We start from the raw sequence: 13,697 nt of genomic DNA on the forward strand, positions 1-13,697 counted from the left end.
GTACAGATGTGTATCCGTATAGTTTGGTTATTATGAGTATTATTCATTATGTCATCATACCTGGTCGTGCGGATACTTCATGGAAATCCGATCCGTATATGTTGAAGCAGTTTCAATAGTTCCTTGCTTCACATCCCTCAGCCATGTCAGCTTCCTCTCATATAGATTTGTCATCGTCTGATATTTCAGGTATATCTTCATCCTTATGGATTTTGGACTCTGGTGCCTCTTATCATATGTCATCTAATTTATCATCTTTTGTTTCTTTTTCTCCCCGTTCATCTATATCTATTGTGACTGCTGATGGTACTCTTATGTCATTAGTAGGTGCCGGTTCAATTGTTACATCTTGTTTATCTCTTACTAATGTTTATTATATTCCGAGTCTTACATTAAATCTTGTTTCTGTTAGTCAATTATGTGAGTCTGGATTCCTAATCTCTTTTTCTTCATCCAATTATTATGTTCAGGATCCGTAATCTCATAGGCTGATTGGGACAAGTCGTAGGCAAGGAGAGGACTCTATATTTTAGACTAACTCAAAGTACCAGAAGTTGTAACTTCGAGTGTGGATTTATCATCTTTTCATCTGAATCGTTCATATTCTGATTTTTATTTGTGGCACACTCGTTTAGGTCATGTTTCAGCATCTTGTTTACAGTTTTTAGCTTCTATAGGAGTGTTAGGACCTTTAAAAAGTTCTGATATTTCTGATTGTAGTAGTTGTAAACTGGCCAAATTTTCTGCCTTACCATTTTCTAAATGTCTTTCTTTTTCTTCTGCTCCATTTGATCTTATGTATTCTGATGTGTGGGGACCCTCTCCTATTCCTACAAAAGGGGGGGGGGGTCAAAGTATTATGTCTCATTTATTGATGATTGCACTTGTTACACTTGGGTCTATCTTATGAAATACAGGTATGATTATCTTACCATTTTCAACAACTTCAAAGCTCTTGTGAAAACTCAACATTCTAGTGTCATAAAGTGTTTTCATTGTGATTTGGAGGATGAATACACTTCAAATCATTTTCATAATTACTTGCTTCTGGTGGTACTATTCATCAAACCTCTTGTACAATACTCCTGAACAGAATGGTGTGGTTGAACGAAAACATAGGCATCTTGTTGAAACAGCCCGTTCATTTTTATTGTCTATTAGTGTTCCTAGTACCTTTTGGGGGGAAACAATCCTTACCGCTTCTCACGTGATTAATAGAATTCTAACCTCACACAATTCAGGCTTGTCACCTTTTGAAAAATTGTATGGGCATGCTCCTCTCTATTCCTCTTTGCGTGTTTTTGGTTGTCCTTGCTTTGTCCTTCGTCCATATGTTGAGCGTAATAAATTAGCCTCTCGGTCTGCTCTTTGTGTCTTTTTGGGTTATGGTATTACTAAAAAAGGATATCGTTGCTTTGATCCCGTTAGTCAAAAATTATATGTCTCTCGTCATGTTATATTTCTTAAGCATATTCCATTCTTTTCTATTCTAGCTAGTTCACATAATATGACAAAGTCAGATCTACTTTGTATTGATCCTTTCAATACCGACACTGAAGAAGTTTCACCCACAACTCCTACTAGTAACTCAACTGAATCTGGTACTTTGGTTCTGAGATATCCGCGTCACATACTCCTCCTTCTGCCAATATCCAGTCATCTCTTGAGGTTTCGGATGATCCTTCTCTCCATGTCGTCAATCCACTCGTGTTCGTAAGTCTACTAAACTGCTAGATTTTACTTACTCTTGTTATTCTCATTATTTTACTTCATTTGTTACATCTATTCATTGTCTTTTTGAGCCTATATCCTATAGAGAAGTTGTTTGTAACCCACTTTGGCAGAGTATTATGTCTAAGGAACTAATTGCTTTGCATCAGACTCATACATGGGATTTGGTTCTGTTGCCACCAGGAAAATACACTATTGGTTATCGTTGGGTATATAAGATCAAAACTAAATCTAATGGATCTATCGAGCGATACAAAGCTCGTCTTGTTGCTAAAGGTTATTCTCAAGAGTATGACATGGATTATGAGGAAACATTTGCTCCTGTTGCAAAAATGATAACTGTTCGTACTTTGATTGCTGTTGCTTTTATTCGTCGATGGAGAATATCTTAGATAGATGTCAAGAATGCATTTCTAAATGATGATCTTCATGAAGAAGTTTATATGACACCTCCTCCTGGTATTTCACACCAACCTGGTAAAGTTTGCAGGTTTTGTAAAGTGCTTTATGGTCTCAAACAAGCATCTAGTGCTTGGTTTGAGAAGTTCTCTACAGTGATTACTGTTAGAGTGTATACTAAAAGCCTAGCTTTTGTAAACATTTATTTTAGAAATAAAAGAATCACATTGGTCAAATGTCTACATTTATTTGTTAAGTGTAGTTGTTCAATTAATTTATATTGTAGATAACATGGTGTGTGGTGTCACATACAGAAGATCATGTTATCAGTTCTTTATAAATTATAAACAGATGCTCATGACTAAGATGGAAAGGAACAAACCATTGGAATAGTCATAGTGTAATTAGGTATTAGTTTATCTTGACTAATAAATTACACTAGTACACTCTAAGTGTATTGAATAGGACCATTTAAGATAATTTCTTTTTATACTGACTTAATAAAAGAACTAGACCTTAGTTATTATTGAAGTGTGTGCTCTTAATCCTAATATAATAACAAGCACATATATTTAGTATCTATTTCTTTAACTTATCAAAGGGTGAGATTTAGCTCGATAAATCAATAGGCCCGATAAGTTGGGAAATGATATTACTTATAGTGTGTGTTGTTGATTATAGAAGGAAACTGTGTCCTAGTTATCTAGGTTGAGAATGCCCCCAAGAGAAGCTCATAAGGATTGTCATGTTAAACCCTGCAGGTGGACTTAGTCCAACATGACAATGAGGTTAAGTGGTACTACTCTTGGAGCTAGATATTAATTAAGTGAGTTGTCAGTAACTTACTTAATTAGTGGACATTTGTTATCTTAAACACAGGGAGACTAACACACTCATGATAAGAAGGAGCCCATAATGTAATTTGGGATTGGTGCGGTAGTGCAATAATAACTCTCTAATGGAATGAGTTATTATTGATGAACTTGAGTTGTGTGTTCGGGGCGAACACGGGATACTCAAGCTCGTCGGAAGGACAAAATTAATTTCTCCTCTAGGCCCCTGTCGTAACCTCATTAATGCCTCTAATCCACTCATGAAAAGCCCATCTTGGTGTCCAAGAAGGGGCTGACCCATGGCTTGGTGACCAAGCCAAAGGGGCCGGCCATAATGTCCTTAAGGTGGTCGGCCACAAGAAGTTTGAAGGGTGCTGACCACATATTTCAAATAAGGAGGGGTGTTTTGAATTTTTAAAATCTTCTCTTTGTAGATATCTACAAGTTTTAAAAGAGAGATTTTAAAATATAAAACTTTCCGCATTTGAATTAGGTCACATGGTTTAAAAGAAAATTTAAAAGTTTTAAAACTTTCCTTTTTTAACCATCCTCATGGTTTTAAGGAAAAAGTAAGAGAAGTTTTAAAATTGTAAATTTTCTATTTTTGTAAGCATGTTAAAAAAAGAAATTTTAGAAGATAAGTTTTAAATTTTAAGACTTGGTTTTAATTTTTAAAACTTTCCTTTTTTAACATCCACATTGGGAAATTAAAAAGAGAGCTTGTAAAATTTTATAAGAGCTTTCCTTCTTTGCTTATAAAATTTTTAAAAAGTAATTTCTTTCCTTTTAAAGGGGCCGGCCACCCTTGCTTGGTTCCCAAGCAAGGGGTCGGCCGATCAAATCAAATTATCAAATCAATGATTTGGTGATTGATTCAATCAAGAGGAAAGAAAAGGAAAAATAAAAGGGGAAAAGGAAAACAAAAGGAAGATTTTAATTTTTGTAAAAAGTCTTTCCTTATTTGCCTTGGGCAAGTAATATAAAAGAAGGGGAGGAGAGGCCTCATGAAACATCAATTCTTATTCTCTTGGTGGAGTTCCTCATTGTGGTCGGCCCTCTCTCCCTTCCCTTAACCCTTGCTCTCTTTGGTTCCTTGTGGAGGTGGTGGCCGAAACTTAGAGAAGGAGAAGAAGGCTTTTGGGTGGTGTTCATCTTGGAGGATCGTCGCCCACACGACGTCCAAGAGGAGGCGAGGAATACGACAGAAGATCTCAAGGTTATTAGCATATAAAGAAGAGGTATAATTAGTAATTATTTTTCGCATCATGCTAGTTAATTTTCTTTGTAAGAATTCCAAACACAAGAGACATTAGATTCTAGTTTTTCGAATTGTAATTCGAGTTTGTGTTTTCTTTTTGTTTTTCGAATTTGTGATTCGATTGTTCTTTTTGGTTAAACCTAGAGTTATATAAGGAAATTAAATATTAGCTTTCCTTAAAAGGCTTTGTCTAGGAAGTGGTGGTTGCTCCCATATCCAAGAAGGCCTAGTGTCTCGCTATGTTTAACCTGGAAGCCAATTTTGGAAATTAATATTTAATTAAATTTATAAAATAGGTAGATTTGGATCAATAGTGTTAAGTTTCGCTTGCGATCCAAGTCTAAACCATTAAGAACATATATGTTAAATTTGGAATCAATAATGTTAAGTTCCGTTTGCGATTCCTAATTTAACTTCTAAAGAACACAATAGGTTGTTTAGGAAATGTTCGACACTTGTACAAAATTTTTGTACAGTGGAACCGGTATTATCTTCCTAGGACCAACCAACAATTACTTAGCTTGATTTTTATCCTAGTAATCATGATTCAACATTGTTTGTTAGATGTACGAGTCAGGTCATATTCTTTTATCATTATATGTTGATGACATGATTATTATTGTGATGATTCTGATGGAATTGCTTCCCTAAAGTCTGAGTTGGCTCATCGTTTTGCTATGAAAGACTTGGGTATACTATACTACTTTCTGGGCATTGAGGTTGCTTATTCCCCGAAAGATTATCTTTTATTCCAATTAAAGTATATATATAATCTGTTTGAGCGTACTCGTCTTACTAATGATAGAGTCGTTGATACTCCTATTGAGACTAATACTCGATATTCTCTATCTGATGGCTCACCTTTGTCGGATCCTAATTTGTATAGAACTATTGTTGGAAGCCTGGTTTATCTCACTGTGACTTGTCCAGATATTGTGTATGTTGTTCATGTGTTAGTCAATTTGTCGCTGCACCAACTACAGTTCATTGGGTTGCTTTTCTTCGTATTCTCAGATATCTTCAATGCACTCAATTTCAAAATCTTTTATTTTCTTCTACTTCATCTCTTGAACTGCGTGCATACTCTAATGCAGATTGGGCTGGTGATCCCACAGATTGTAAATCTACCACTAGCTTCTGCGTTTTTCTTGGTGATTCTCTCATTTCTTGGAAGAGTAAGAAGTAAGATGTTATTTCTAGATCTTCCACAGAAGTTGAATATCATGTCATGACCTCAACTACTTGTGAGATAGTTTGGTTGCGTTGGTTGCTTGCAGATATGAGTATTTCTCTTCATCAACCTACTCCATTATATTGTGATAATCAGAGTGCTATTCAAATTACACGTAATTCAGTTTTTCATGAGCGGACAAACATATTGAAATTGATTGTCATGTTACTCGTCACTATCTTCAGATTGGCACCATCACATTGCCTTTTGTTCCTTCAAAGCTACAGATTGTTGATATATTTACTAAGTCACATCTGCTTCACGCTTTTGTTTCTTATTTGACAAACTCTCAATGTTTCTAGTTGTAGCATCGTGAGTTTGAGGGGAGATGTTAGATTATATATATTTGTTTGTTTATAGCTTTTAGGGCAATTTAATCTTTTTCCCTTTTATATTCAGAATTTAGGGTTTCTTAACTAAATTATATAAAGACCTTATACTCTGTATTTCTAATTATCAATTTTGAATTCAATAATATGACTAGTTTTTTTTTCCCCCTTTTTCTTAATTTCTACAACATACATATACCACATACACATAATTATAAAATCAAAACTCAAACAATTATAATATCACATACAACCATAAACATAACACTTAAAGTAAAACAATCCAAACTAGTAGCAAAAAATTCACTTAGTAACATAACTACTTTCCTATAAAAGAGTATATGACTTTAAAATAAATAGAATCTATATCAATCATACACAACTATAAACTTAGATAACCAAGTGACTGTACTTCCTATTACATCCTCGAGAAAAAGTATTTTATCATTTGGTCTAATTAGGTCTACCTTCTCAATAAAAACTTTATCAACCCAAAATTTCCAACATGATCCACCAAGAAAAACGTGATGCACTTTTCCTTTTGTATCTGTGGATGCAATTTAACCTTCTGTCACAACTTCATCAACACACCAATAAAGTAGCTTACATTTAGCATTATCCCTGATATCTCCATGACCCACATCCTTCATTTTTGAATGTATAATAATACAAAATTATTAATTTTACCATGTATATTTTTATAACAAATATGTAATTTAAAAAACATTAAATTTTAAAATAATTACCTGAGCTATAGTTAGAGGTTGGTTAACATTATCAACATTACTATTTTTTTCCAAGACTATCGCGCCAACATCATTACTAATACTGCTACCAATGCCACCGCTAGCAACCTAATTTTACAAACACACTGTGTCTAATTAATATCACCATAAGATAATTTTACTAATAAGAACACAAAAACTCAAAGTAATTAAGACAAATGATGACAAACTTTTCCATATTATATCTTATTTTGTTAATTACTAACCTATTCTTGCTCATTTTATTGCCTCATATTTTGAAAAAACAAGAACCTCATTTCTTGCATTTCTTATTGAAGGTTATTCACCGTACTTTCTGTTAGTGCAATCGACCCAAGTTTGATCCGTATGATCATGATTTTGATGTGTGTCAAAGAGTTTAAGTTAGGCTTTTATATTGGTATGATATGTGTGTTTGCGTCTTGCAGGACTTGGTAAAACACATGAAGAACTTGATACGACCAAGATTGGAAAAGCTCATCCAAGGGCTCAGATCCTTGAGTCAGTGAAGGATGGTGTAGAAGACATCCGAGGGATTGCCGGACGAGGAACAATGGAGTGGAGCCAAGGGAAGCGGACTTCAAGGCAACGTGAAGGATGGTACGAGAGGAGCCGCGGGCTCGAGTGCATCTGAGGGACGAAGGCCGAGGAAGAGGGCTTCAAAGGTAACTCCGGAGAGGATGAGTGGGAGTGAATGTTGTTGGATCGTGAAAGTCGATAGATGTAACATCCCAAATTTCCTCAATTAGAGTCCTAAAAGTAATTTAAAAATATTTAAAAATGCTATAGAAATATTCTAGAGATTTTTAGAAATTTTTAGAGTATTTTTATGCAATTTTTGGAGGTCGTTTGGTATTTTTACTAAACGAAGAAAGTTTCGACAAAAAAATGTCCAAGAGTTTAAGCAGAAGCTCGTTTAACCAACAGACCAGCCGCGAGTTTCTCGGTAAAACCTGAACCCAATAGTATTTAAGTCGTAAGAGAACCCAAAGTTAGATTTAGTTATAAAGGATTAGGTTTTCTTTCTCCCGAAACCTATTCCCTTCCTCTTCTTTTCTCTCACGTGGCGTCCACGACTCCTTCTCGGGCGAAATCGCAGCCGCCGCCAGGATTCCTTCCTCCGGTGGCCGGCGAAGGTTTCCTTCCGACGGATCTTCACCAATTGAGACCACCTCGGCAGGAGGGCCCGTAGGCACGAGGAAGCGGCCTGGGAAACTCAAGCTTCGCCGCAAACCCTAGATCTCTCTCTTCTTCGGTTGTAAGCCCAAGAACACGAAGGTAAGTTGCTCACTCACCTGCGGTAAGAGTAGTTCCGAGATTTTCTGCTTTGTTGCTGTGAATTTGAGGTTTCAGATCTTAGTGTTCATGAATTCCGAAGCTTGCTGCGGTGTTGATTTTTGTAGCTTTCTTCTAGAGATTTTAAATTCTGTTGTTGATTCTTTCTTGGTCTTGTTTGCTGCCGTGAGCCCTAAAGAAAGAAGAGAAGGATTGATTGAGTTTAAGCATGAAGAACAGGAGAATGTGGAAGAGGTTAGATAAGGTTTTAATGTTTCCCTCTTAGAATGAAAAGGATTTAGAAGAATGCTATGTTTGTAATACCTCAGGATTTAATTTCCTGGCAGTTGTGTGGGAAATTTTTATTCCTGTAGTTTCATGAAGAACAGCTATGTTGTAGGTTCTGTTGCGGCCTTGCTTTGGTATAGCGGTTTTGATTTCTATAGAATAGATTTGAGAAGTTTTGAATCTGAATTATGTTCCTTGCATGGCTTCCACTGGATTGTTGATTCGAGTTAGTTTCAATAGTTAGGAGTGGGTTGAGTTAGTTCTGATGTAGCAAGCTTAAGAAGATTTGATTGCTCCTTTGTAGTTCTGTTATAGCATGCTTAAAGAAGGTCTGATTTCTCCTTAGTGTACTGTTGTAGCATACTTAAGGAGGAATTCGATTGTTTCTGTGTAGTCCCATTGTAGCAAGCTTAAGGAAGATCTGATTACTCCTTTGTAGTTCTGTTAAAGTGTGTCGCCATGAAATCTATTTCAGAACAGTTTTGTTTTGTAAAGCTTTGATTGTTAGGGATTTTTAGAATAGCCCCAAGATTTTGTTGTTTCCTTTGCAACTCTATTGAAGCATGGTTAAAAGATTACAGTTATCTTATAAAAGTTTAGCTGTGAATAAGTTTTATATGGGTATTGTTTTAGTTTCCAGCAAGCTTTAATTGGTTGTAGCCTTGCAAATCTTGGTTTGAGGTTTAGATAATTTGCTTACATTGAATCTGAGCATGAGGTTTAGATAATTTGCTTACATTAAATCTGAGCATGAGGTTTAGATAAATTGCTTATGTTGAATCTGAGCTTGAGGTTTAGATATGCTACTTCCATTCAAGTATATGGATAACATCTGTGCTTGGCTGATTCTGGAATTTTAAATGGATTATGAGTTATAATATCTTTATTGAGTGAATTCCAGATAAGCTGTGTATTAGTCATATTATGGAAAGGAAGTCTGAGAGACGATGAAAATCTTTACTAGCCAGAATATGTTTCTTTTGTTAAGTTGCTTTGCAGAATTTCTATTAAGCAAGTGCAGATTTTGTTAAGCTAGTATACAGATTTCTGTTAAGCTATTATGCAGATTTTTATCAAGCTAGTATGCAGATTTCTGTTAAGCATTCGTGCAGATTTTTGATAAGTATTGTATGTGCAGATTTCTTTTGTATTCTATGCATGATTATGTGTTACATAGTTAGTTTCATTCACAGATGCATAAGAAAGATAAAGAAAAGTATAAGAAAGATAAAGAAAAGAAAGAAAAGGCCGAGGCCTTAAGTAGATCCCAAAGTCAAGACTTTAGGGATTTTTGGCACACAAGGTGTCTATTAAAATGCCAAGGCATTTAAAGAAGAAGTAATTAAGATTATAAGTATTTTACTTTTAAGAAGAGGCTAGTACCCGACTTCCGAGGTTGTCGTTAAACAAATCCAGATGTCCAATTCCGAGGTCTTGGCCCTGGTAGACCGAGATCTGCTCTTTTAGGATTGGTGACTCGCTACCCCAACCTATTAGGGAACGCGCATAAGATGGTACTACGCCTGGGCCCAAGAAGAAGTTGATTATTATTTTGAAGTATTATAAGTATAAGTTTTTGGACAAGTAAAACGAGTTTTACATAAACATAAAGTATTAAAGATTAAGTTTAGAACAAATGAAATAAGATTTATATAGTTCTAAAAATCAGTAAGTTTAGTTCTTTATTCTACCATGTTTATCTAGTAGATGAGTAGTTTTCATGTTTACCTATTAGATAAGCAGCATGATTAACTATTAGAATTACATGAGTAGATTCCTTAGCTTTTCTTTGCTATTAGTTTGACATGAGCAGTTATGTTTATGCTTTATTTCTTTTTAGAGCATATAGCTTCTAGTTCTTTTCGTATACATGCACATTCGTGATTTTGTGAGTTAGATAGCGCTTACTAAGCAAATTTTGCTTATAGACTACACTTCCTCTTACTGCAGATACAGGAAAGGAAAAGATATAGAAAGGAAGGCGACAAGGAGGTGTTCGAAGGATGTGTGATGCCAGGACTATGGAAGCCTTGGGACTAGGAAAGAAGTTTTAATTTTAGTTTCCGCATTTTAGTTATTGTAAACATTTGAATTGTATTTTAAGTTCATGTCATTTGAGATTATTCTGTTTAGATTGCATGTAGGATGAGTTCAGTTTAGTAAGTAGATAATTGTGTGTTTGATACTTATTTAACTGCGTGGTTGATTGATATGTGTTCTAGCCGCTTGTGGCTGAGTATATATTGCATGTATTGTTGAATATGGTCACCGGTACAGGGGAGATTCTGCCGAAATTTTTCGGTAGGGTTTCCATGTGATTTTTAATCATACCGGTTAAGTAGAGTTAGTAGTTAAGTAACGGTCACTCTGTAGAGAGTAGTAGTAGTAAGAAGGGTGGTCGTTATAATAGAGGGGGGGGGGGGTGAATATCAATTTTAAAAAAATCGAGAGTACGCAGCGGAAAATGTATAAGCGAAAAGTAAAGAGCAATGCTAACACAGTTCGATTTACTTGGTTCGGAGCCTGTGTTGACTCCTCCTCCAAGGCCCACACACAAGGGTGCTTTCGATGGATAATTCACTAGCAATTCGAAACTTATTACAAATCTAAGTACAGGAAATGCTAAAATAAACTCTGAAAATAATAATAAAGAAAAGAAGAAAACGGAAAGGCACTTTGTCGGAGTAGTGTGCTAATGTCGCAGGAGCGCAAGAATGTAGATTGTGAGTTGATGTACTGACTCCAGCCTTGACCCTCCTTATATATGAGGTTCGGGGCGCCTGGAACCTTCAGGGCGCCCTGGTTGTGACGTAGCCAAGCCAATCAGTGAACCCCATGCGGCGAAATGACGTTCGGGATATATTTTTGCCTCAGGGCGCCTAGACCTCCGGTCGCCCGAGTACCTCCCGGGCGCCCGAGGTTAGCCTGAGTACTTTCCGGGCGCCCGGACCTTGATTTCCAACAGCTTCCTTCCTGCAAGAAAACGTTAGTCCGATGCACTTATATCTCCTGCAAAACAGATTAATAGCACAGTTCATAGTTTAACAGAAAGAGTATTAATTAGATTTCGTCTCTCCGAGACCGGAATCTAGTCAAGATCTCGATTTAGAGTTCCGAAATTGTTCTAAGTCAGATCGGCACCTAAGTTCCCTTACCGGGAATACGTCCTCACAGTCACTCCCCTCCAGTGACTTACCTTTACTTACCTGCCAGACGTTAGGTCAGTCCTTTGACCCGTCTGGACTTCGTGATAACTATTCGGTCAGCCCGTCGACCTAGCTGGACTTCGTGCCAAATGTCCGGTCAACCCGTCGAGCCATTTGGATTTTGTGCCAACTATCCGGTCGACCCGTCAACCTAGCTGGGCTTCGTGTCAGACATCAGGTCAGCCCGTTGACCTGTCTGGACTTCTCCTGCACACTCGGTCAGAGTGTTAGATAACAGCGAAACTAACTTAACATATTTTGTCATTTATCAAAACATGGGTTAGGCTGTTAGTGCTAAAATAAATTTTTAAAAGATTTTTTAAAATAATTTTTTAAAGAATTTTTAAAATAAATTTTTAAGAGATTTTTAAAATGAATTTTTTAAAATATTTTTAAAATAAATTTTTAATAGATTTTTAAAATGAATTTTTAAAATAAATTTTTATGTTAAACGGATTCTAAAATTTTACGTTAAATTTTTTTTAAAAAAAACTTAATTTAAAAAAGATTTTTAGTTTTTTATTTTAAAGTTAAAATACTTTTAATTTAATTTTTAATTTAATTTAATTTAACTAAATTTGAATTTACTTTAATTTAATTTGAATTTAATATAATTTAATTTGATTTTAATTTAATTTAATTTGAAATGAATAGAATTTAATTTAATTTAATTTAGTTTGAATTTAATTTCCTTAGTCATCTCACCCGATCTAAATTTTCAAACAGGGAAACCTATAATTTCGTGAAATGAATTAGATTCAATTTTTAGGATTTGATTTAACTTTGTGTTAGATTCAGCTTTAGCTTTGGGCTCAACAAACAGACATTCTTTGGATAAATTTCTGGGATATGGTGAGTCACCTGGACATCATTAGAGTAACCATGCCTTCGAGATTTTCCAAATAGTTCTATCCGAACTTAATACAAAACCTTGGTCTAACTGGTTAGGATCCATAAAGGGTAGCTTCGGTTAGTTCCACTTAGCCAAATGTACCAGGTTGAAGTCATATCTTCCTAGACATGCATAGACTAAGCTTCCCTAACGTACTATCATCCAAAACTTCATCAGTATCGTTGGTCAAGTTAAACTCTATCCTTTATTCTAGTCCTAATTGCCCTGCCGGGTAGGTTGGTTTCGGTTACCCTTGTCGGGTAGATTATTTTTGGAAGTGCCAGTTATTCTGGAGCCTCCCCTGAATTATTTCCCTTTATTTTTTATTTTTATTTCTTGGTTTGTGTCTATTTCTTTTATAGTTATATTTAACTTCATGATATTCTAAGTTTTTGTGGGTTTTAAAATATTTAGTTTTTGAATTCGTTGATTTAGTTTGGTTTTTGATTTGATTTATTTGATTTTATATAGTATATTATTTTTAAAGATTTTTTGTATAATTGAAGTTAGTTTCAGTTAAGATTTAATGTTTAATTTGTAATTTAAATTTAAGTTTTTAATTTTGAATTAATTAAATTGATCAAATTATCTTTCTTTAAAATATCAATTTAATCTAAGCATGATCTTGGAATCCAGTATAAGTTCCTACTTATTGGATTTACTAAAAATTTGACTGATACATGACTTCTAGGGATTTTTCTAATTTATCCTCGGTGATTTCTAATGTACCAATTGATTTTACCATAATTTCTAAATCTTGTTTTCTGATAGGAGTTAGAGTATGCATGGTTATCTTTCAATTTCTCTATTTGTGTTTTCAATTTTTCATTTTCTAATTTCATATTATCAAACAAGTCTAGTGGGCATGCATTAGCTAATTATCCTTTTAAATCAAAATTTTCTTTTTCTAATTTGCACACATTTTTAGAAAGCATTTTGATAAACTAAAAAGATTGTTTGGGAGATAGTTCACGTACCTCACTTACCTTGTGTTCTGATTCTCCTCCTTCATCATCGCTTTCTTTAGAGGATTCTCCCCCTTCGTCGATGCTCATTTATGAGAAACTTTCAATGTCCCTCTGGTGACCTGCCATGAAGGCTAGTCCGAAATAGGCTTCAATTTCGGACTCGGAGGATGATGATTCATCCCATGAGGCCTTTAGACTCTTGTGCTTCGATCTTGTTGATCTTTTGCCATTGTCCTTCTCCTTTTTCTTTAGTTCTAGGCAGTCATCTTTGATATGCCCTTCTCCTTGGCAGTTGTAGCATCGTACCTTTCTTTTGCTTCAAAAGTGCTTTTTTGTTTGTGACTTATTACATTTATTTGATTTAATGAATTTACTAAATTTTCTCACCATTAGGGCTGCTTCATTTTCATTAATTGATGCTTCGGAGTCTGGATCGTCCGTTCTTGCCTTCAGGGTAATATTTTGACTAGGCTCCTTTTCCAACTCTACACATCTAGATTCATGAAGTTCAAAAGTAGAAAAT

This window comes from Zingiber officinale, chromosome 8B (genome assembly GCF_018446385.1).
Source record: "Zingiber officinale cultivar Zhangliang chromosome 8B, Zo_v1.1, whole genome shotgun sequence".
Taxonomy (NCBI): domain Eukaryota; kingdom Viridiplantae; phylum Streptophyta; class Magnoliopsida; order Zingiberales; family Zingiberaceae; genus Zingiber; species Zingiber officinale.